At 39.8% G+C, this 21863-nt stretch overlaps 1 long non-coding RNA gene across 1 annotated transcript; it reads left to right on the forward strand.

Annotated features, from left to right (window-relative positions):
- Window positions 1–1466: 1466 nt before the first annotated feature.
- On the forward strand, window positions 1467–20841 carry LOC119482430. The gene is made up of 3 exons (XR_005205423.1): window positions 1467–1659; window positions 7178–7295; window positions 18492–20841. It is a non-coding gene; the product is annotated as an uncharacterized LOC119482430 (long non-coding RNA).
- The last annotated feature ends 1022 nt before the right edge of the window (window positions 20842–21863 follow it).

A 21863-nucleotide genomic window follows, 5' to 3' on the forward strand; every position in this document is an offset into this window, starting at 1 on the left:
AAAATCAAATGAAGTTGCAGCCTGCTCCACACTACACAAAATGATAAACAGGTATTTAAATATTTTTAATGAATAAAACTGGAAAAAGGGTGTATAAAAGCAGTGCTAAAGTAAGAAATGTATATTAACAAGTTTATTATATATAATATGTATATATATTATATATAATATATATATATAATATATTTTATATTATATATATTTTATATTATATATATATTATATAATATAATATATACATTATATATATACAAAAATATGGGGAAGTTATAGAGCTATTTCAAAAAAATGACTGCTTTATTAGTCAATGTTTCAGTCAACAAGGACCTTCATCAGGACATTAAGAGAATAAAATGGTGGTGTGTTTTCTTTTAAACACCACCAAAGCAATGTGATTGGATGACTGGAAGTGTCTGCCATCCCTATTGGTTGAGGAAGTGACATCACATAGAAGAAAAATACATTTCAAACAAAGAACATCAAACATACTTCACTATTGAAGGAAAACACTAATTTTACCATACATTATCAGGGTACATGATCATAAGTATAGAAGTTATAGAGCTAAAAACACAGCATGTATACCTGGTATGCGCTCAATTATTTGTCAAATGCAGTATGACAAAAATACCAGGATGTCCTACTACATCCAGTTGCATTTTTGTTTACGCAAGCCTGCATGCTTTTCTGTCTATTCTGACCCACAATCCTTTGCGTAGCAGATATATGATGCAAGAGGGTCAAAGTTCAAGGTGCAATGTTACAACAAAAGTGTCCCAATTGTGTGCATAATGCATGCATATATATACTGTGTACCACTCGCAGGCTTTCCTGGCCATTTTAGCAGTGCAAAAGTTTCATTTACACACTAACAATCAAGTAACGAAGAGATGAGAACCATCAGTAGCATGACATCAGACTACTGCCGTCACAATTTAAAGGAAGTTGCAATAAGTGTGAGTCCCCCAGAGTGTTGCGTCCATACTAGAACAGTAATACTTTAAGCAGCCACATGGTGGCAGTAGTGTCCAACAAACCTTTTAGAGCTCATGCAGGTCTCCTCAGAGCTGATGCCAGAGGAGAGGTGTTGATTATTGGTCCACTTTTAGATCATGTTGCATGGCATTTGTTTCAGCGAAGGGGCACACTGCGGCACTTTTTAGATGAAGTCTTGTGGCAGCGGGCTTGGCGGGGACAAATGTCTCCGGTTACTAGTGTGACAACTGAACAGGATTAAAGCCTTTCATAGCTCAAAGGCTAGTCCTGTTTAAATTGTTGTGATTTACTGTATGAAGTTTAGCTAATCTATATCTGATATGAGGGTTTTTTATTATGGAGAAACAGTCTCTGAGGAGATCTTACAACAAACAGCACACTAAAAAGTTCCATGTCTATTTAAGGGAGAAAAAGGCTGCAGTGCAGTTATCTTGAATCTCTTTCTATCTGCGCCTGTCTGATTCAGAGGCTGATAGCTGCTGTGAGAAATGGCCACAGTTGTTGCTGTGTGGAGTGACGCATTGACTTCACCTCTTCTCTGTTATTGCTGCCGGCCCCAGCGGGTCCACTGTGTGCTGCCTGGATTCAGCGCCTGTCAATCTAAAAAAGCCTCCCCCTGTGGTCCCTTAGGCCGAGTGTGATGGTCAGCAATTACACCTGAAGGTACACTGTGTTTGTTTGTTTGTGTTTGTGTTTGTGTGTGTGGAGAGAGACTTGGACAGGACTGCTGCTGGCTGATTAATGGATGCTCCTCTGGGCTGCCACAGCATCGATCCACTCGTGACTGATGCAGTATTATTGTGTCCAGCCTTCATTGTCTCACATTTTGTGTCCCATCTGGTCATGTTTTATTTGGTAACACAGAATTTTACAGGTCTCGGTAGTTTATCATTTCCTAGGTAAGGAACCAGCATCTAAATGAATGTAAAGCTTCCTGGAAAGACACTAATATGTATAGGAGAATTTGAGAAAAACTTTCAATTGGCACACTTACAATTAATCTAGCATATCCTAGAGCAGGAGTGGCCAGACTTTTTTGATTGTGGGCCATATACAGAAAAAGTTCACGGGCCAAACAATAGTAAATGCGTAGTTTTCAACCAGTTACACTGCAAGAAAGTCTTACTAGACCAGAAAACCCCATGTGCCATAGAAAATGTCATTTCTATAATAACTACCTAACAGTTTATCGTTTGACATTACAGTAGTTTATTAGTGTGCCCACATATTACAAAAAGTATTTTTGTATCGGTTGCTCTTTAATTTAATTTAAATTAATCCAATACTTTTAAACTCTAATACAGTGCATGGCCTAAGTGGCCACTTAAAATATTACAATGTTCAGTGTAAATCTGTAAATAGGTTAAGTTAAAAACATGCAGAAATTGCCAAATGTATCAATAAACTTGATGTTTAACATGAATATTCTAACTCCAGTGTTCGTCATACACGCCTTGATCACATCAGTCAAATAAAGCAAAAATAAGGTATTCAAAAAAAAAAAAAAGATCAATTCAGTCATAATAAAACGCAAATTAAAATCAATCTACATATCCTGTACCCCTCTCTGATCATAGATAACAGAATATCCCAAAAAATGAATACAGATTTCTTGTTTGGGAAAAGAAACTAACCGCTCCAGCACACGCTGACCTCTGACCTCCTTCTCAAGAGGACGAGTGGAAAGGAAGCTTATTATTTTTTCCTTCCACAAAGAGTCATTTTCAGCAGTAAGTAGTCTGTCCCCACCTTCAGCAGAGAAACTCACCCGTGGGAGGAAGCTTGGCTCCACATGAAGAGAGAGGGCGACCGGCCAAGAGTTGGGATTTGGCTCTGACGGGACTTTTTGGACACAGCCTCCTTTTAATTGGAGCTGTTAAAAGAATCTGGTGTGCGAGCGAATGTGTTTGTGTTGGTGTGAGTTCGAGCCCTACTTAGAGTGTGAAAACACATCAAGGATAAATGTCAGGCTCCAGTATGTGTGGAGGGAATTAAGGGGTAATCTTCACCCTCAAGTCCTTCTCTGCACCCCACATGAAGGCAGAAATACTGAGCCGATGACTATCTTGCCTGTGCTGACGCGTGTTTCGGTGTGAACTTCAGGACGCACCCCGGAGAAATCAGATTAGACGAGTTCTTCACATGAATCAAAACAGCGGAAGCAGCAGCAATTTAAGCTCCCACGAGTAGGAAATTCTGGCAGAGATCCTTTGTTGAGAGAAGTGACTTAAAAGTGTAAATATTTCAGCATTTTTCCACTCATGGGGTGGAACTTCAAAGTGATTTCTAACAGGAAACCGGGGAGTGGTGTGGGTGGGATGTAGGTGAGTAATCAGTATGCTGAACGATTAGCATGAAGAGCATATCCTTGTCATGTAAACGCCGTGGTGAAAATGGACGTCAATAGGCTTAACACCCATGGCTTAAAGCACCCTGATTTAAATACCATCCACAGTGTCCTGGGACTGTGATGCAAATTAAATGTGATGACTTATTACTACTAGGGCTATTTACTTTCTAAATCTATAGATTTATTTGTTGTGGAACCATTTTAATCCCTCAGGTGGAACATAAAATTGAGTGTTTGACATTTTCCTGTACAGTAGGTGGCAGCAGAAAGATTGTCATCGCAGCCATCTTGTGGTTTAAACAAGCAGGCAGGATCTGGATGATGAGTGTCTGAATCTCTCTGGTTGAGTTCTCATCATCAGGCACAGGATTTTAACACAGTTTAGTCTGATAAATTACATTAAAGTGCACTAAACAAGACATGTTTTTTTGTCTCTATACTATAGTTGACAAAAGGTGAGACCTTATTGTCGCAAGAAAACAGCACGATAGTTATTGATTTTGTAAATTTGGCCTGATTCTGGTTGGAAACGCACAGGGGATCAAGCAAGAAGTGCTCAAAACAATTACAACATAGATTTTGAATTTCTAGGTGTCCCTTTATAAGGTATAAACAAAAAAAAAATGCCATTTTTAGACAGGAAATAAAAGTGCATTTGGACGTATTTTAACACAAAACGTTACGATTTTGTTGTCATTTTTTAATTGGACTGTAGAAAATATTTTCAGGCTTAAAAAAACAGTGGATTTTCGCCCTTGAGACAGCTGTTCGTACCCCGTGTGAAACCAGAAGTCAACGTTTATTTGTTATGTAACTTCCGTACTTAAGTTACGCCACTTCCGTAGTTATTTTAACCCAAACCACAATCTTTTCCTAAACCTAACCAAGTAGTTTCTTTTTTTTGTCTAAACCTAACCAAGTTGTTTCCGGTGAAGACAAAGTTTATTTTGAAAAGACTGTATGCATGTAACGAGTGGAAATTGACACGTGTTGCTGGATATTTGTAGGAAAATGCCGGGAACTAACCAGGAACTGTAAAGGTGTCACCTGCTGATACTCATATCCAATACTACTGACACATGTACACACACATAACATTTTTTTTGTGCATGTACATAACCACATCACTAGTTTTTGATCTTGATTGAAGGACGCAGTGTGTCGGTATTCTAGTTGTGCTTCCTGTTTAAAAGCCCTAAGATACTGCGCATCATTGTCTTTTCTAACAGGAGTTTTTTTTGTACTTTTATTTGTGAAGGGTAGGTGTTCGCTCGTCACTAATGCACCCGGCGGCACACTCACACATTCACACCTATACCCATAGTACAACCACAATGTGGTCAGTTAGTTAGCCGCTGAGCAGCTCTAGTGGAGCAGTTGGGGGGGTTAAAGGTCGTGCTCAGAGGCACCTCGGTGCTGGTAATTTGCCTTTCCAGATTTATCCTGTCTGTCTGGGGATCAAAACCCCTGTGCTCACAAGCTTGTTTCTCGATTAAATTGGTCACCATTTTGTTGTGCTGCTGTTTCCAGTTAGCGATCTCCATCTCCCTGTGATTGTGAAGGTTATTAATACGAGACAGCGTACTGGTCCTAGACCCACTTTAGCCTTTCCTTTAGAGACTTGTATTGTGACCCAAATACAAAAAAAACTAGCCGTGCCCAGCTCAGGCAGGGTGAGCGTTTCATTTCAACCACACACATTAAAACAGACAAGCACACACTCGCACAAAAAAGAAAAATAGGGCAAGAAGAAGGGGGCATAGACATTACCCCGTGTGCACCCTTTGGGAGTTAACCCCTCCGCTGTACCGGCTCATTAGTCCAAACGGTCCGAGGCGAGCAACTGAGGGATGTTTGTGCCACATCTATTTCCGTCCTCATTTCCCCGTTCCGCTTTGCTCCTCTGCAGAGACTGAGCAGGGGACGTTAATGGCCGTTGACCCAGTAGTTTCAGGGAAATAGGTAGGTAGAGATGTGTGTGTGTGTGATGTTGTGTCCAGGGGAGGAATTTGCAGCGTGCGGTGACAGTCCTCTAATTGTGTCAAGGACGTGAACAGACAAACCTAGAAGACCTGATTCAGTCATACACACACACTCCAGAGTGCAAACACTGCTCTCAAAAAGTAAATAATCTTTCTGCTGTTCCACTGAGCCACAAGCAGACGTCTGACCTCTTTTAATTTGCCCTCCTTTCAGTGCTTCTTCACGGGCGTTTTAGTAAATATCAAGCAAGAGAGTTGGTGTACACTACAACAAGGATTCACACAATTTCTCTGCTCTCACGTTGCCATTTAAACGGTGTATTTTTAACTACTGCACGACACAAATACACACAGCATCTTCCCTCGATTCAATCAATCCCGTGTTAATTTGTGAGCACAGCGCAAATGGCAAGTGTGACTCATCCATTCTCACACCCACACACACACACACACACACTGGGCTGTCAATCTCGCTCTATACTTTTACGACGATGTGCCGGATTCTCGTGTCAGACCTCGTTTCATAACAGGTTGAGGAGGTCAGAGCAGAGGCGCAGACTGCCGGTAGTGGCTGCTGATTGGTGGTCGAAGGTGAGGAGGAGTGGCCACATAACTTCAGAGTTCAGGCATGCTGTTGTTCACGTTAGTCTGTCATTTCCTGGCAACACATGTCTACATCTGATCTGAGCAGGGAGAAATACATTTAAAAAGAAACTTTAAAGGAACAGTGTGTAACATTTAAGGGGATCTATTGGCAGAAATGGAATATTATTAAGTATGTTTTCTTTAGCGTGTAATCACCTGAAAGCAGGTCCTCTTCACGGAGCCGGACGCCATGTTTCTACAGTAGCCCAGAAAGGACAAACCAAACACTGGCTCTAGATGAGGCCATTCTCGTTTTCATGTTTCGTAGTCCTCCTACATGCTTGGCACACAATCTGCAACCTTGACGCTAAATGCGGCCAAATCCTACACACGGCGCCTTTAAGTGGGATTTCCCTCTCAGAAAAAACAAGCATGTTTTCTGAAAAAGAGCACAAGATGGCGCCGTGGACGTCTGCCGACATCAGAACTGCGCCCATTGCAACGGTCTGTTATACATAGCAACGGTCTTGTCTGTCTATAAAGAAATTACAGACCATAGAACACCGGGATTGACCAATCAGAATTGAGTATTCAACAAAGCAGTGTAAAAATCTGCACTATTTTATGCCTTAGATTATCATTTTGCTTTTACTTTGACTTGTGTGATTTCCCCTTTTATATATACATATTTTATGAGCATTGTTGAAAGAACCTGAGACCAAAGATTTTCATTGCAAATGACTGCTTTGCTGGAATTGACAAATAAAGAACCTTGAACCTTGAAAACTAATTTACCGACACAGTGTCATATAACTATGGCTTCCCACACAAAGTCAACAATGAACAGTTGTTGCTTTTGTGCTTTTAAAGCAAATTTAAGTTTGATTTTCAGTGTGACTTGTTGTCAAATCACAGCGTTTTAAAACACTGTCTCATAAAGATTAAATAAAAAGCCTGTACATTGAAAGTTTTAGGTCTGTTTTAGGTCTTCATTTCTTTTGGCTTGCCATTTCTGACATAGAAATGCATGTAGCATGGGTTAACTATGACTTTCATTAACCTTTGTCAGCACACGATAAAATCTAACAACCACAACAGGTGTCTGGCTCGACCTACGTGCTTTGGGAACTGAAACAAAGTCATGTGTTCACGACATGGGCAAGTAGTCAAACACTGCAGAGGCATCAAATATAAATAGGTAATATTATAATGCAAAATGCGTGTTTAATGATAATTATATGTAAATTGTTGTTTTGTCTTGCAGCTGTGCTCATTTGTTCGTGAGAAGAATTCAATCCTCCTCATTCTGTGCATTGGGACAGTCATGTCCCGTCTGACCTGCTGAGAGGAAAAAGTGTCGAGGAGATCAGTGGCAGTATTCGGTGAGTCCCGGTGTCCCTGTCACTGCAGAGGCAGGGACAACTGTGTCATTGTCAGATATTGTCGAGGGCAGCAGAGTGTAAACAACAGATGGTTGCGTTTGTACCTGAACGGCATGTCAAGTCCAACCATTCAGCGTTCAGCTCAGCCTGTAGATACAGTCGCTGTCTGTCTGAGAAGCTGTGCGTGAAATAACCTCTGCTTCTCGGTGGGCTCGGGTGGGCTCGTGATTTTATGGGTTGGTGTATGGATTATGGGTTGTGTTTGACCTCTGAGCTCCTATAATCCAATAAGGCAGAAATACCCTCTCTTGAATGAAGAAAACCTCTATGCCTTTATGGCACTAATATCCTCCTTTAATAGAACCATACTGACTTCCCAGTCTGCTTCAAATTACACATCTATGGAGCTCAGTAGTTACAGATGGGTGCAAAAAAAATGACACTCATGTTGCTGTAAGGTACCGTAACAGACCGTTGCTATGTATAACAGACCGTTGCTATGGGCGCAGATCTGATGTCGGACTCTGGCGGACTGTTTTTTTTATGTCAAATTATTGATTTCTGAAGTAAGTAGCTAGAACATGTTTACATGCTGTAATGTTAAAAAAAAACCTTTATTTTCCTCATACTGTTAGCCTGAATATGCCTGTATTTACCCTCTGTTCTGAAACGCTCCGTTTTAGTGCATTTTGACGGAATTGCAACAGAATTGCGTTACTAGGCAACAGCTTGGGTCCATTTATACTTCCTGTCAGCTGATGTCATTCACATACACTGCAACCAGGAAATAAACTGGGACACATTTAGAATGTTAACGTTTAAAATTGTGTCAAGGGTCTAAATATTGTATATTTGTGACATCACAAATGGGCAGAAATCCTGACAGCTTGTTTCAAATGCAGAGTTTCTGAATACGGGCTGTGTGTGTTTCCCAGTGGATTGAGTTTTTCGATACTTTCACAGTATTTATATAGGACTTAAGCCTGCTTTATTATAAAAAAACATGAGAATCTCACTTTTTTATAATATGGGACCTTTAATACAGTTAAAATTAACTCTCCACTATAGGCTCTTAAAGTACAGTGTTCAAAATTTGACTTGATGGGCAACTGCAAAATCTCAAATGAGCAATTAGTTATGGGATTTATGCCTATATATTCAAAAAATAGTAAAAGATTCTTTGTTGAGATAGCATTTTATAAGTATTTAATCCTTTAATTTAACTAAAGCCTCAGTAGCCTTCATTAAAATAAATGTGTTTTTTCCCAGTGAATGAATTATCTCGGGGCTTTGGCCTAAAAGCTCACAGCCACCTCAAAGAAAAACAGATCAGTATTCTCCAGAGATCACTGAGTAACTTCTGATGAAAACACTTGTTTGGGATGCATTCGAGCAGATTCCCCCCTCGCCTGCCTGCCTGCCAGCCGGCGGCCGCTTTTGCTCTGACTTTGTTGTGTGGCTGGGTTAAAAATGAGGTGTAATAAGCTTGAGTTAATATAGAGCTGTGAGTTTTGGCAGGAGCTAAATAAGACGGAGAGGGATCGATGTGATGAGGGAGTCGAGGACGACGCGAGCCTGCTCCACCCCGTTGCACCCCCATCGCCTGCTGCTGGACACGCTGCCTGTCAGCTATTTGTCACCCAACGCTGACATGCAGAGAGGTGCAATCATAGAGACGCGGTGTCACTCAGAGACATCAGTCTGCACTGCTTACTTTTGTTTCAAAGCAGCGTAGGGGTGTGCACATGAATACGGTGCATGGAAATGTCCCTGCATAAACATCAAATTATGCTCTCTGTGTGGACAGTAAAGGCCACTTATAAGAAGTGCACCAATACAATTGTGCAAACAGATAGAAAAAACAAAGCACACACACGTATGGAAGAAGACGAGCTGTGGAATCGATCACGCTTACTCTTCCTCGCCAGTGCCAGGAATAAAAGAAGAAAATTGATTTTTGCTAAATTCTCTGCGGTGAAGGATGACTCACACCGTCTCGCCGCCTTAAGAAGAAAAAAATGGAAAAGTGGCAAGAACAGCAGCACACAAACAATCCTCCCGCACCTCACGGATGAAGACAGACCATCATCACCTGTAGATTTGACGCCGATAAGTGCGAAAAGGGTTCATTTATTCGTGCGGTGCGTGTCAGCAGGCCTAGCAGCTGTTTATGAGACATCTTAGCCCCTCAGTAGTACTTTCGCCCTCGGTGCCGCTCCTGTCAGAAACTGTCCACACTCCCCTCTCGACGGCTGCATCTAAATTTGTTCTGTTCTATCCTGAGACTTTTATGGTTCTGTGAGCTCTCCCAGAAGAAATGTGTCAACTTGTCGTTGTGGATCTGCGTCAAAGTCAGTCATAAATGCCTCCGCAGCCCGGGTAATCTGTCACCACCAATGCAATGTTACAGTATTGTATCTAAATTGTCAGTGTGCTCGGGCAGGAAGATAATATTGAAGAAATTGTCTGTGAGAGAAACAGCACCAGAGACGGCTCAGGGACAACAGTACAAGACAGTACACAAAATACACATTATACTGTACATACTATGTCTTCGGGCAACATGTCGGTGTCTAACTGGATGTACGAAAAGGCAATAACTTTTATTTATCCAGGGATGATTCTCGGAGTATTCATGACTCTTTCACTCAGTTACTCACATTTAGACTGGAGGTAAAAGTTATTGAGATTAAAATATGTTTTTATTGAAAAATGGGGCAAAGAAGGCAGCATGAAAAGATCATTACAACAATATATGGACATGGGCGGATTATGAGACAATAGGCCCCTGGGTACAGACATGCAAAAGACCCCACCACCTCTCCTATATAGATGCAAGACACACAGACTTATAGTTGTTTAGCCTCTTTTTGTAGTTGTTTTGTGTCTCTCTGTAGTCATTATACATCTCTCTGTGGTTATTTTGTGTCTCTTTGTAGTTGCTTCGTGTCTCTTTATAGTCACTTTGTGTCTCTTTGTGGACGTTTTGTGTCTCTTTATAGTCAGTTTGTGTCTCTATGTGGATGTTTTGCCCTTTTTCATAGTCATGAGTCTCTCTGTGGTCATTTTTTTTTCTTTATAGTCATTTTGTGTGTCTTTGTAGTCATATTGAGTCACTTTGTACTTGCTTTGTGTGTCCTTGTGGTTGTTTTTCCTCTTTTCATAATCGTTTTGAGTGTCTTTGTGCGCATTTTGTGTCTCTTTGTAGTAATTTTGTGTCTCTTTGTGATTGTTTTGCCTCTTCTCATAGTCGTGAATGGTCTGTTTGTGCCTCTTTGCAGCTGTTTTGCATCTTTTTGCAGTTGTTTTGGTCTCTTTGTAGTCTTTTTGTATCTCTTTGTAGTCATTTTATGTTTCTTTGTGGTCATTTTGAGTCTCTTTGAGTGACATTTTGTAGGTGAAGGGGGGCCAGAGGGTCCGTGGCACTTTGGGCCCCTGGGCCTGTGCCAGATAGGCCCATTCAGTAATTCAGCCATGTATATGGAATACAGACAGCATACAAACAGACGAAGAAAACTGTGACACAATGCATGAAAGAGCGAAGACATCATCCAGTAAAAGCATACAGGTATTTTGAAGGAGGATTGGTGGAGGAAGTAGATCAGATGCCACTGATTGGATAGGAGGAGCTGGTTGATTAGGAGCTTCCTGAAACAAAGAAGGCGGGTACACAGAACACAATATAGTTGATAACACTAATCATTTTAACTAATTTAGGGTCTTTTTTTTACATTGTTCCAGATAAAAGGGGCTGGAAATCTTTTTTGAAGTGAATGAAGGAGGAACAATGGAGGTGAGTGAAAGGAAAGATGGGTAGAAGGTTAGTTAAAGGGGAGTATGAGTTGTTGGAGAGGGAAGAGGAAGCTGAGACCAGGTTATTTTTATGCTTAATGCTAATTGTTCATGATTTAATACACTCTGTGTTGTGCCTTTAACATCAGCAAACACACTTTTAGCTGATGTCGTGTAAGGAGACCCGTGAGCCACATTATCCGCGCAGGCCGTCAGACTAAACTTGCCCCCAATTAATGACACAACAACTGGGTTTTAAAGCTTTTTCATGTCTCGTTGGCCGCGCTGCTGCCCTCTTGTTCGCATGTGTGATTGCTTTGATTTGGCCAGTAATTACTTTAGAGCCAGCTGGTTGTTGAAGTAGAGTCACCAGAGGATACCCTGGAAACATTTTAATTAGTTTAAAATCATGATTCACTATCCTCTCCATTAGATGGACGTATAAAAGCAGGTGTTAGGGTTTTTCAGCGTGTCGTGTAATTTGCGGCGCTCTGGCACATTAAACGATGAAAATTCACAGCTTGTGCAATAAAGTCATGAAGTTTTTGTGGCAGGCTTCTGTACTCATTTTAGCACTTTATGACTTGGCGTGCTGCCCCGTTGTAATCGGGAGCAGGTTTTCTGGCTTGAGGGCAGGTTGAGTTATGTTGAGTGGATTTCAGCTGTTTACATTTTGTGTTTCCGCTGCCATTTGGTCAAATTAGGTTCGGACAGTTTATATTGTTCATTGTTTTGGCCACATTGTGACTGGAATGTCATGTCAAGTGAAGGATTGCTGATTCACTCGACTTACAAACCCCTCACGTTCAACATCATGCAGCTTTAATCACTATACACGTCTGATGTTTATTGAACTCTAAACATATTAAGAAATGTGATGATAGTTAAGAGATTCACACCTCGATGTTTGGGTTTAATTTCCAGTTTATTTGGATAATTTAGACTAGATTAAAGAGATTCCCCACCTCTGCTAGACTACATTGCTGATATTGCTCAGCCTTGCAGCTCTCTCTCGTCTCTCTCTCACATCCCACCAGTCTGTTTCCCTTGACAACCATATCTACTGTTCATAATTATGCAAACGATATGGATCTCTGGGCCAAATAGATGCCCGTAAACAAGCAACCCCTTCGACCATCCCTGTGTTTATCTATCTAAAGTGGCTGTGATTACCGTTGGAGGTGGAGGCGTGAGTTTAATTGAATGTCACAACTCATTTCTTTTTCCATATTTGCAAAAGGTCAGTTTTTAAATGAGCACAACTGTATGCAGGGACACGTGGGCGTGTAATTTCGATTTCAAATTTAAGCCTCCTACTCGTCAAGAAACGGACAAGAGATTGACATTTTTGTACTTTTGCTTCCCACACTTTGGAAGGGTCTATTTCTGGTCCGTCAGTGCTAATACTTTATATCAACCAACCACCCAAACCGTTTCTTTTTCCACTCCCGCTTCCATTTCCAGGCAGAACAAACAGTCTTTTCTTTCCTTCCATTTTTTCCCTCATTCGTCCATCAGTGTAATTGCACTCTTTCCAGGAATAGAAAAGGAGCTGCCACAGTCCTGTCAAGGAGCCCGGTGGTTAAAGCGTCCTTCAGGAGGCCATTCAAACACTCCAGAGCTTCGGTTTGTTTCTGAACAGTTTGCGGAGTTGCTCACACCTCGGTTGTGTCACCTCAGTTTCTTTTTCTAGACTTGAGCTCGCCACCGAGTAGCTGTTTTTGGTTTTCTGAATCAGCAGCTGAATCATTCATGTCAAAGTACACAGCATATTTTTCCTGCATGATGATTTTTCCATGACAGTTATTTTGGTTTATAGGGATTGTTTTTATAGTTATAAAAGCTATATAAAATAACACATTATATCAGTGGTTTTTCCAGCTGATTAGACTGTTGTCAGGCTATTAAATAGACGTTATCAGTCGCTATAAGACCCATAGATGTTGGTCAATAGGGGCCTACCATACCCAATAGTAGGTTTTATCATCTATTCACATAGTCGATCACCAAAAGAAGGTATAAAAGAAGACGACAGTGACCGTAGTACTTATGAGAGAAGCAGAAGTGGAAGTCAGGCGATGTAGTATAGACGGCATGAAAGTCCATAACGTAGTTTATTTTAAGCAAAAACATGATGTTTTCCCTAAACTTAACTAGTGTTTTTGTTCCCTAAACCTCGAGAAGTTGTAATTTTGTCGCGTAAACCTAAAGAAGCCTTTTTGTCTGTGTTCAAAACGTAACGTTTCATTCAGTTTTAGGTGTGTGAACGTGTCGCTTTTAAGTTTCACTTTCACTTTTACAACGGAGTAAGCCTCTAATGACCCACATCTATGATGCGTATAGCGACTGATAACACCTATTTAATGGCCTGATAACAGTCGAATCGGGTGCATTAATACAATGCACAGTTAATACAACAGAATCATTTTACTGTTGATATTAAACATCAGTGATTTAGAATTGTCTGCTTTCAGCTTATGTTGAATTTTAATATTATCAATTGTAAGTACCTGTTTTGAGATATGTTTTGAATTAGTAAGATATGAGAGGTAATAAGATGTGATTATGGGATTTGTTGGCTCTGCTTGAAAAAATAACACAAATATGTTCTTTAAACTGACTTGGGAGTAGAGCTACAACTAATGATTATTTTCTCGATTAATCGATAAGTTGTTTCCCAAAGCCCAAGATGACGTCCTCAAATGTTTTGTTTTGTCCACAACTCAAAGATATTCAGTTTACTGTCATATATATATAGAGGAGTAAAGAAACCAGAAAATATTCACATTTAGGAAGCTGAAATTAGAGCATTTTGACTTTTTTTTCTTACAAAATGACTCAAACCGATTAATCAATTATCAAAATAATTGGCGATTAATTTAATAGTTGACAACTAATCGATTAATCGCTGCAGCTCTACTTGTGAGTCCACATGCTTGCAGAGCAAACAATCAAATTATTGGTGTACCTTTTAAAAAAAATTTCATTCAAAAGCTAAAGCTTATTGTTTTTATGTAGATGGTCAAATTTTATTGTAAAACAGTGAGTTGAAGAAGTTTGTCCTTAGTGGGTGTCTAGCTTGGAATGGGTGATCCAAACACACAATAAATAGCCTGTAGCACTCATATGTGTTCCTGTCCCTCCTATCTGGCAGTACAAGCATGTACTGTACAAATATAGCTCAGCCCCTGTGTGGTATGTATTACTGTAAAGGTGGGAGCATAAATGGTTGTTTCGCCCTCTCTGCCGTGCACACAGCTGTGACTCACTCTTATTACGTCCAGCAGTTGCTTCTTTCATCTCTCCCAGCTTTAGTTCTGAAATCCAGTCGCTTTAATTTATCATCTAAAAGCATTCTTAAAGCTGCAGCAAGGACACCTCACTCGCCAGTAGAAACAGCCTTGAAAGTGTTTTCAGTCTCTCTGTCGGCTTTGTCCTCGTTCATCGCCTGTACCCTCTTGTTCAGTTTCCTTCGTTTTTTTTCACTGTTGTATGTCATGTCGTCCCTCCCCTCCCTGTGCTTTTCAAAAGATGGTGAGAAAGAAGAGTCTTGGCAAAGAGTTTTACTTGCTCATTTAATATCTGGATAAGTAAAAGGGACTTTGGGAATATGCGTATTCTCTGTCCTGCAAAGAGTTACCACAATACCACTGTCATATTTTTGTTAAAGAGGACGTGTTATGCTTTTTTCCCTTTCCTTTAGTGTGTTATATAGTTTTTTGTGCATGAAAAAGGTCTGTCAAGTTACAAAGCCCAAAGTCCATGCCAAAAAGAGTTTCTCTCCCCGACAGAAACACTGCTCCTGAACTGCCTGAAATGCCTTGATTGAAGTCCCGCCTTTTCTTCCGTAACGTGGTGATGTCACCAAGTAAGACATTTGCATAATACTACTATAATAGTTTGGCATAAAGCATTTTTTTTAACATTAAAGCATGTAAACATGTTCTAGGTCCTCTTTAAACATGGAGCTACAGCTGGGGTACAGTTAGCGTAGCTTAGCATAAAGACTGTAAATAGTAGGAAACAGTTAGCCTGGCTCTGTCCAAAGGTTTAGAAATCCGCCTACTATGTTTATACCATCAGTATAGCATGAGATATAACAGGCTACAATGACAAATATCAATGAATTTTGAAAAATATCTATAAATTATTAAAAAAATTCAATAACTGGCAAAAATATTTTTTGTGTTTGTTATTGTTAATATTATGACTTTAATATATGGCTTAATCTGCATTGTATAAGTGCCAAGTTGCTAAAGAACCGAGGTATATGGGAATGTTTGAAAACATGCAAATGCCTTTAAGTGTACCACAAAATGCTGAAATTCTTGGCTAATTATCAGGGTGTTCGCACATTTCCACCAAAACTTCATCGTGCTTACAACATTTTCACTGGCTTTTCTGTTTATTTCTGTTCTTTTTTTTTTTTAATGTTTCTTCATTTATTCAGTCTGTCACCAAGTTTTAATGCCAAGCCACTGCACTGGAAGCAATACAGTATTTCTCACACTTTTTAATACTAAGTGATGAAAAAATATTGGCTGGGTAATATGGTCTGATGTGGCTCCAGTCAGAGTCAATCTGTACTGTTTGTACTAATTGCCTTGGGCTGGCATTTACCTGCAATGTCCCTATTAAATTTCAGTGTACAGTATATGTGTTTGGAGGCCAGGGGGTTAGTAACATGGAGATCACAGACGTTGCATAAGTTTGTGTTTGTGAAGGATAGAAGCCTTCACCCTCGGCCTCTCTGTAAATTATCTCATCTCTGTCATTAGCCAATCTTCTTAGAGTCTGCCTCCCCGCCAGGCTTGCTGCTAAAATGCTAATGAGGCCCGTGCCCTGCAATTACAAAACACACACAACCGCAGAAACACACACCTCTCTGTGTCACCCAATGGGGGGCATAACAACCCCCGTGCTGCGCCACACTCGAATCGATGAACAGACTTCACTTTGGGCTATATTAATATGAGACATTACATTAGTCCAATTACAATCTAATTAAGAGCATTTGGTGTGACTGCTCATGAGGGTCGAGGGAACCAGATGGAGGGAAAGAGGGGAAAGGACTGAGACGTGAAAGCAAGTCTGGTTTAGCTGTCGATGTTAGTCGGCCCACAACTTTGGTTCCAGACTGAGATGTCTCAACATCGTGGATTGGCACAAATTTTCGTACACACATTCATGTTCCCCTCAGGATAAACTGTAATAACTTTTGTGATCCCTTTTTAAAATGGACATATTATAAAAAAGTGAGATTTTCATGTTTTTTTTTATTATAAAGCAGGCTTAAGTCCTATGTAAATACTGTGAAAGTATCGAAACGTTCAATCCACAGGGAAATACACACAGCCCGTATTCAGAAACTCTGCATTTGAAACAAGCTGTCAGGATTTCTCTCCATTTGTGATGTCACAAATATACAATATTTAGACCCTTTATACAGTTTTAAACATAAACATTCGAAATGTGTCCCAGTTTATTACTGGTTGCAGTGAATGTGAATGTCATCAACTGACAGGAAGTACACATGGACCCAAGCTGTTGCCTAGCAACGCAAGTTTCAATTCCGTCGAAATGCGCTAAAATGGAGCGTTTAAGACGGAGGGTAAATACAGGCATATTCAGGCCGACAGTACGAGGAAAATAAAGTTTTTTTTTAACATTAAAGCATGTAAACATGTTCTAGTGGAAACACAAAATACAAAGTATGAACCTGAAAATAAACATAATATGGGACCTTTAACTTTTCATCACCTGCAAAACTAATAACGTTCTCATCAGCCTCAGCTGTACTTTGTGTCGTATAGTGCTAATTAGCAAATGTTAGCAGGCTAGCACGCTAAACTAAGATGTTGAACACAAACATTATACCAGATAAACATCAGCATGTTAAGCATTGCCACACCGATCATGTTAGCATGCTGGTGTTAGCATTTAGCTCAAACTCTCAGAGAGCAGCTAACACGGCTGTCAACTCTTAAAGGTGCAGTGTGTAGGATTTGGCGGCATCTAGAGGTGAGGTTGCAGATTGCAACCAACTGAAGCTTCTCTCGCATGCCAAGCGTGTAGGAGAGCTACGGTGGCCAACATAAAAAATGTGAAAACTTGAATGGCCCTGTCTAGAGCCAGTGTTAAGGTTGTCCGTTCTGGGCTACTGTAGAAACGTGGTGGCCGGCTCCGTATGTAGATATAAACGGCTCATTCTAAGGGAACAAAAACACAACAATTCTTATTTTCAGGTGATTATACACTAAAGAAAATATATTTATTAATATTATATTTCTGCTCATAGATTCCCCTAATGGCTACACACTGTACCTTTAAGTCTTTTTTTATTATAACAAAGAGAAAAGCTGCAAACATATACAGTATTTCCTTTGGGTCAAATTAAATAATTCCAATGAAATATAGTGGCATTTCTAATTTATAGTGCATTATGGGATGAACTGAGGCAGATGGTTCTCATACCTTGTATTATTAAAATTAAAAAGAATGAACTTATTACTGTGTGTCAAAATCATATCTAGTTAACTATTGGCTCAAAGCTGGGTGGGAGTAATGGACACAATATGCTTGTTTTATTGGTGCAAATGGTCCCCATCTGTATAAATACACTTTTTAATGATACAGTACAATATTATAATTTATAGAAAATGATTTTGTGGATGCCCTGACAGAGTGCCACGGACCCCACTTTGAGAATCACTGGCTTAGAGACAGAGAGAAAAAGGCACATGTGACAAAGGTCCTAGTCTGGAATCAGACTGAGGACGTCACAGCCACATGATAGGTGCCTTTAGCCAGCCCAGCCACCCACACACGGATTAATGTTGGGGGAAAAAAAATTAGATGTGGAGACACTAAAAAATGTAGTTCAACATGGCTGGGGTTGGTGGCTGACTTAATTTATGCTGATTAATCTGCTCATAAACACATCCCTCCCAGTGCGCACTGCTTTCATATCATATTCCGTTTTTAGGTATTTGTTTTTTTTTATCTTTTAGGCATAAATCAACACAACACCACTCAGGGTTTTTGAATCAAGCATGCATGTTGCTTTGTGTGAGACAGAGGCTGGAAAAAAAAAAATCCTGTTTGTACGCCGTTGCCAGGTAGAGCTCTGTAGGGATTTGGTTATGAGTGTGTGACTGTGCATGTTATGTGTGTGTTTTTGGAGAAATTACTATGGGAGGCTGTGTATTTACCCTGCATGGCAAAATCATTTTGTTGACTGTGTGGAAAAATCAGTTTCTCCCTGCAAAGCCCGGAGGCAGTGGTCCACATGGTGGCGCTCTGAGTCAACGTCAAATCTCCCTTTTAATGACACTTGCCCCTGTTCTCACCTACATATCTCTCATGTCCTCTTGTGCTTCTCTGTTTCCTCTCTTGTGTTGACAGAGGCTGCATGTCACACCATCTGCCATGCCATGTTGCTGTGTTGGAAGTCTTCGAAGGGGGGGACGTTTTTATCAGTTGTGCTCCAAGGCCTGGCTTGGCTGCACTTGCACTCAGCAGCACACACATAAAAATCAGTGTATATGAGCATATGAGTGTGAATTTGTCTAATTTTGAACTCTGATGAGTGATTTACATTAAGCCAAACCGATGGAAGGGAAGTGGACGTGGGTGGAAACGAGAGCGAGAGTTGGTTAATTCTGTCTGAGCTGGAAGCCTCGGCCCCCCCAGTCAGAACATGGGGGCTTGTCTCTTCTGGTTCCAGAGAGCGCTGTGAGATGCCCCGTGGAGGAGACGCACGGGCAGCAACCAAAGGGAAGTCGGCGTGGGATCACAGGGACAGGGGGGGGATTTTAATAAGGGTATTCAAATTTGTGGTTTGTGTATGTGATTTGTGTGTGTGTGGTTAGAAGAGAAGGAGTGTAGATTGGCTCTGATTAGACTCACACACACATAGCCTACACACAGGTTTATTTTTAGCCACTGTCGCACTCTTTGCTCAACCCCTGTGCTCTGTCTCTCTCAGCACAGACCCCCCCCTCCTCCTCTTCTTCAGTGAAGAGAAGGACAGCAATTCATCAGTATTTTTTGGGACAAATAGTTCCTTTTCGTCGTCAATTTGCTGCAGGAATGAGGTGTTAGGAAGAGACAACAGGGGACAAGTTTATAAAGAGCAGGAAGCAGAGTGAGATGGAGAAGAGGAAAAATCAATCCTGCCTCCTTTACGTCTGCCCGTCTCATTTTCCCTCTTCTATACCGACTCCGACACACAAAGATATTGATATGTGTCGTCTTCCAAAGCGCCTCTCATTGTTGTGAACATGGCTATTGAGCAGTGACAATTAATGTCCCAGTATAATCAATAACAGTCCTGTCTGTTCTCCACACATCACTAGATATATATACTGTATATAGTGTCCATCACTCTCTGGGAGACAGATTTTTGGAGCTCAATTCTGTTAATTCACACATAATATCTGCATATTTCCACCTTGCACGGTATTGATCGACTGGTGACAGTCAACCCCCTGGAGGGTGATCCTGTTTGTGCAGTAAATGAGGCAATTTCTATTTCGGTCACTTTCCTCATGTAACATGATGTAGATTGTCGATAAGAATTGCATCTCGACATGTCTCTCCTGGATCGATATGTTTTTTTTTCTGTGCGCTCCCATTGATTTATGCCTCAGTATTGCTAAAATGAACTGGTGCCGCAGCTTTATCGACCACTTCAGTTCCCATCTCACTCGTCACGTGGTCAGGCACATGCAAACATACATGTAGGGTGAGTGTATGTGGTGCCAGTGACAGCTTCCCTGGGGCACTAAGAAACTGTGGTCCCTTCTGTCCGACTTGCATTTGCCACAGTCACACTGCAGTGCTGATATATATAACGTCACTCCGTCTTACTGCAGAGCAAATGATGTATAAACTATTTTAGTTGAGCAAATGACACAAGGTCGAGAAATAAAATTGTGTTTTAATACGGTTAGACGATTAAGGAATTATAATCAAGGCACAGAACATACAGTTAATAACAATGTGAGAGCAATTAAATCATCATTATAATTATGGGACATGAATTAGAAATGACTGTGACTGCAGCCGAAGTAACTACTCGGAGTCAAATTAGTACTTATAGTCTGCAACAGATTGGCTGATATGAATTTAACAGCAGTATTACTTTAACGAATGTATGAGAAATGGCAGTAGGCCTACACACTTTTATTATTTGAATTTGACACATTAAGTCATATACACAACATAACTCACATGATTCAGCACATATCAAAGAGAGTGATGCTTTTCTCAGTGGTGGGAAGTAAATTACTCAAGTACTTAACCTACATTTAAGTTTGTCTCATACCTTACTTGAGTATTTTATTACTGTATATTCCACTTCATTTCAAAAGGCTATAGTGTACTTTTTAATCCACTACATTTATCTGATTTACCGTATTAGTTACTTTGAGTAGCAATACAATCACTATAAAAATACATACTCCATTTCAAGTGAAAGTCCTGCATTCAGAAACTGTACCTCAGTAAAAGTACAGAAGTTTAATCAACAAAATGTAATACAGTATCAAAAGTAAAAGCCCTCATTATGCAGAGTTATATTATTGGACCATTATTTATGTATTTATACATGTTGGTAAGCGGTGCTTTAATGATGTAGCTGGTCAAAGTGGAGTTAAAGGACCCATATCATGCTCATTTTCAGGTTCATACTTATATTTTGTGTTTCTACTAGAACATGTTTACAAGCTGTAATGTTAAAAAAAAAATTTATTTTCCTCATACGGTCTGCCTGAATATACCCGTATTTACATTCTGTCTGAAACGCTCCGTTTTAATGCATTTCAACGGAATTGTGTTGCTAGGCAACAGTTTGGGTCCATGTTTACTTCCTGTCAGCTGATGTTATTTATATACACTGCAACAGGAAATAATCTGGGACACATTTAGAATGTTTATGTTTAAAATCGTGTGATGATCTATATATATATATAATATATATTGTAAATTTGTGACATCAGAAATGGACAAAAATCCTAACGGCTTGTTTTAAACGCACAATTTCTGAATAAGGGGCTGTGTGTATTTCTCCATATATTGAGCGTTTTGATAGTTTAAAGTATTTATGTGAAAGATGTGAAAATCTCACTTTTTTACAATATGGGACTTTAAATATATCTATGCATTTTACATATGGTTTGTATAAAATCTTAAATGTAACTTTTTTTTAACTTTTTTATTCCTCCGCTACATTTAATTTACAGCTATACTTAACTAATATATTTGCCTTTTGAAAGAAATGGAGTAGAAGTATAAAATAAATTGGAAATACTCTAATAAGAAGGCTAAAAGTACCACAGTACTGAAGTAAGTGTACTTATTTTTCACCACTGGATCAGTAAGTAGGCCTATAATAAATAATGCCCTACCTAGATTTAAGTGACCTGTTGTTACCAATATGCTTATGCTTTTGTATCTCAAAAGCTGTTTCTCTTGAATATAATTTATGAGCTCCACAGGGGGTTAACTGTCAAACTCATTTCTTATTTTTATTTATTTATTTGTTTTATTATTATTTGTTATTTTATTTTTATTTTTATTTTTATTTATTTATTTAATTAATTAATTTATTTGGTTTATGCATAATCTCCTGTTCCACACTCCAGTCCAGATGGTGGCGGTAATGCACCAAGAAGAAGGTTTGCCAACCACCAATAAACACCAAAAACAAGAATAAGAAGAAGAAGAAGAAGAAGAAGTGTCAAACTCTTGATCAATTGATTGGTCAATCGATTA

This window comes from Sebastes umbrosus, chromosome 23 (assembly GCF_015220745.1).
Source record: "Sebastes umbrosus isolate fSebUmb1 chromosome 23, fSebUmb1.pri, whole genome shotgun sequence".
Taxonomy (NCBI): Eukaryota; Metazoa; Chordata; class Actinopteri; order Perciformes; family Sebastidae; genus Sebastes; species Sebastes umbrosus.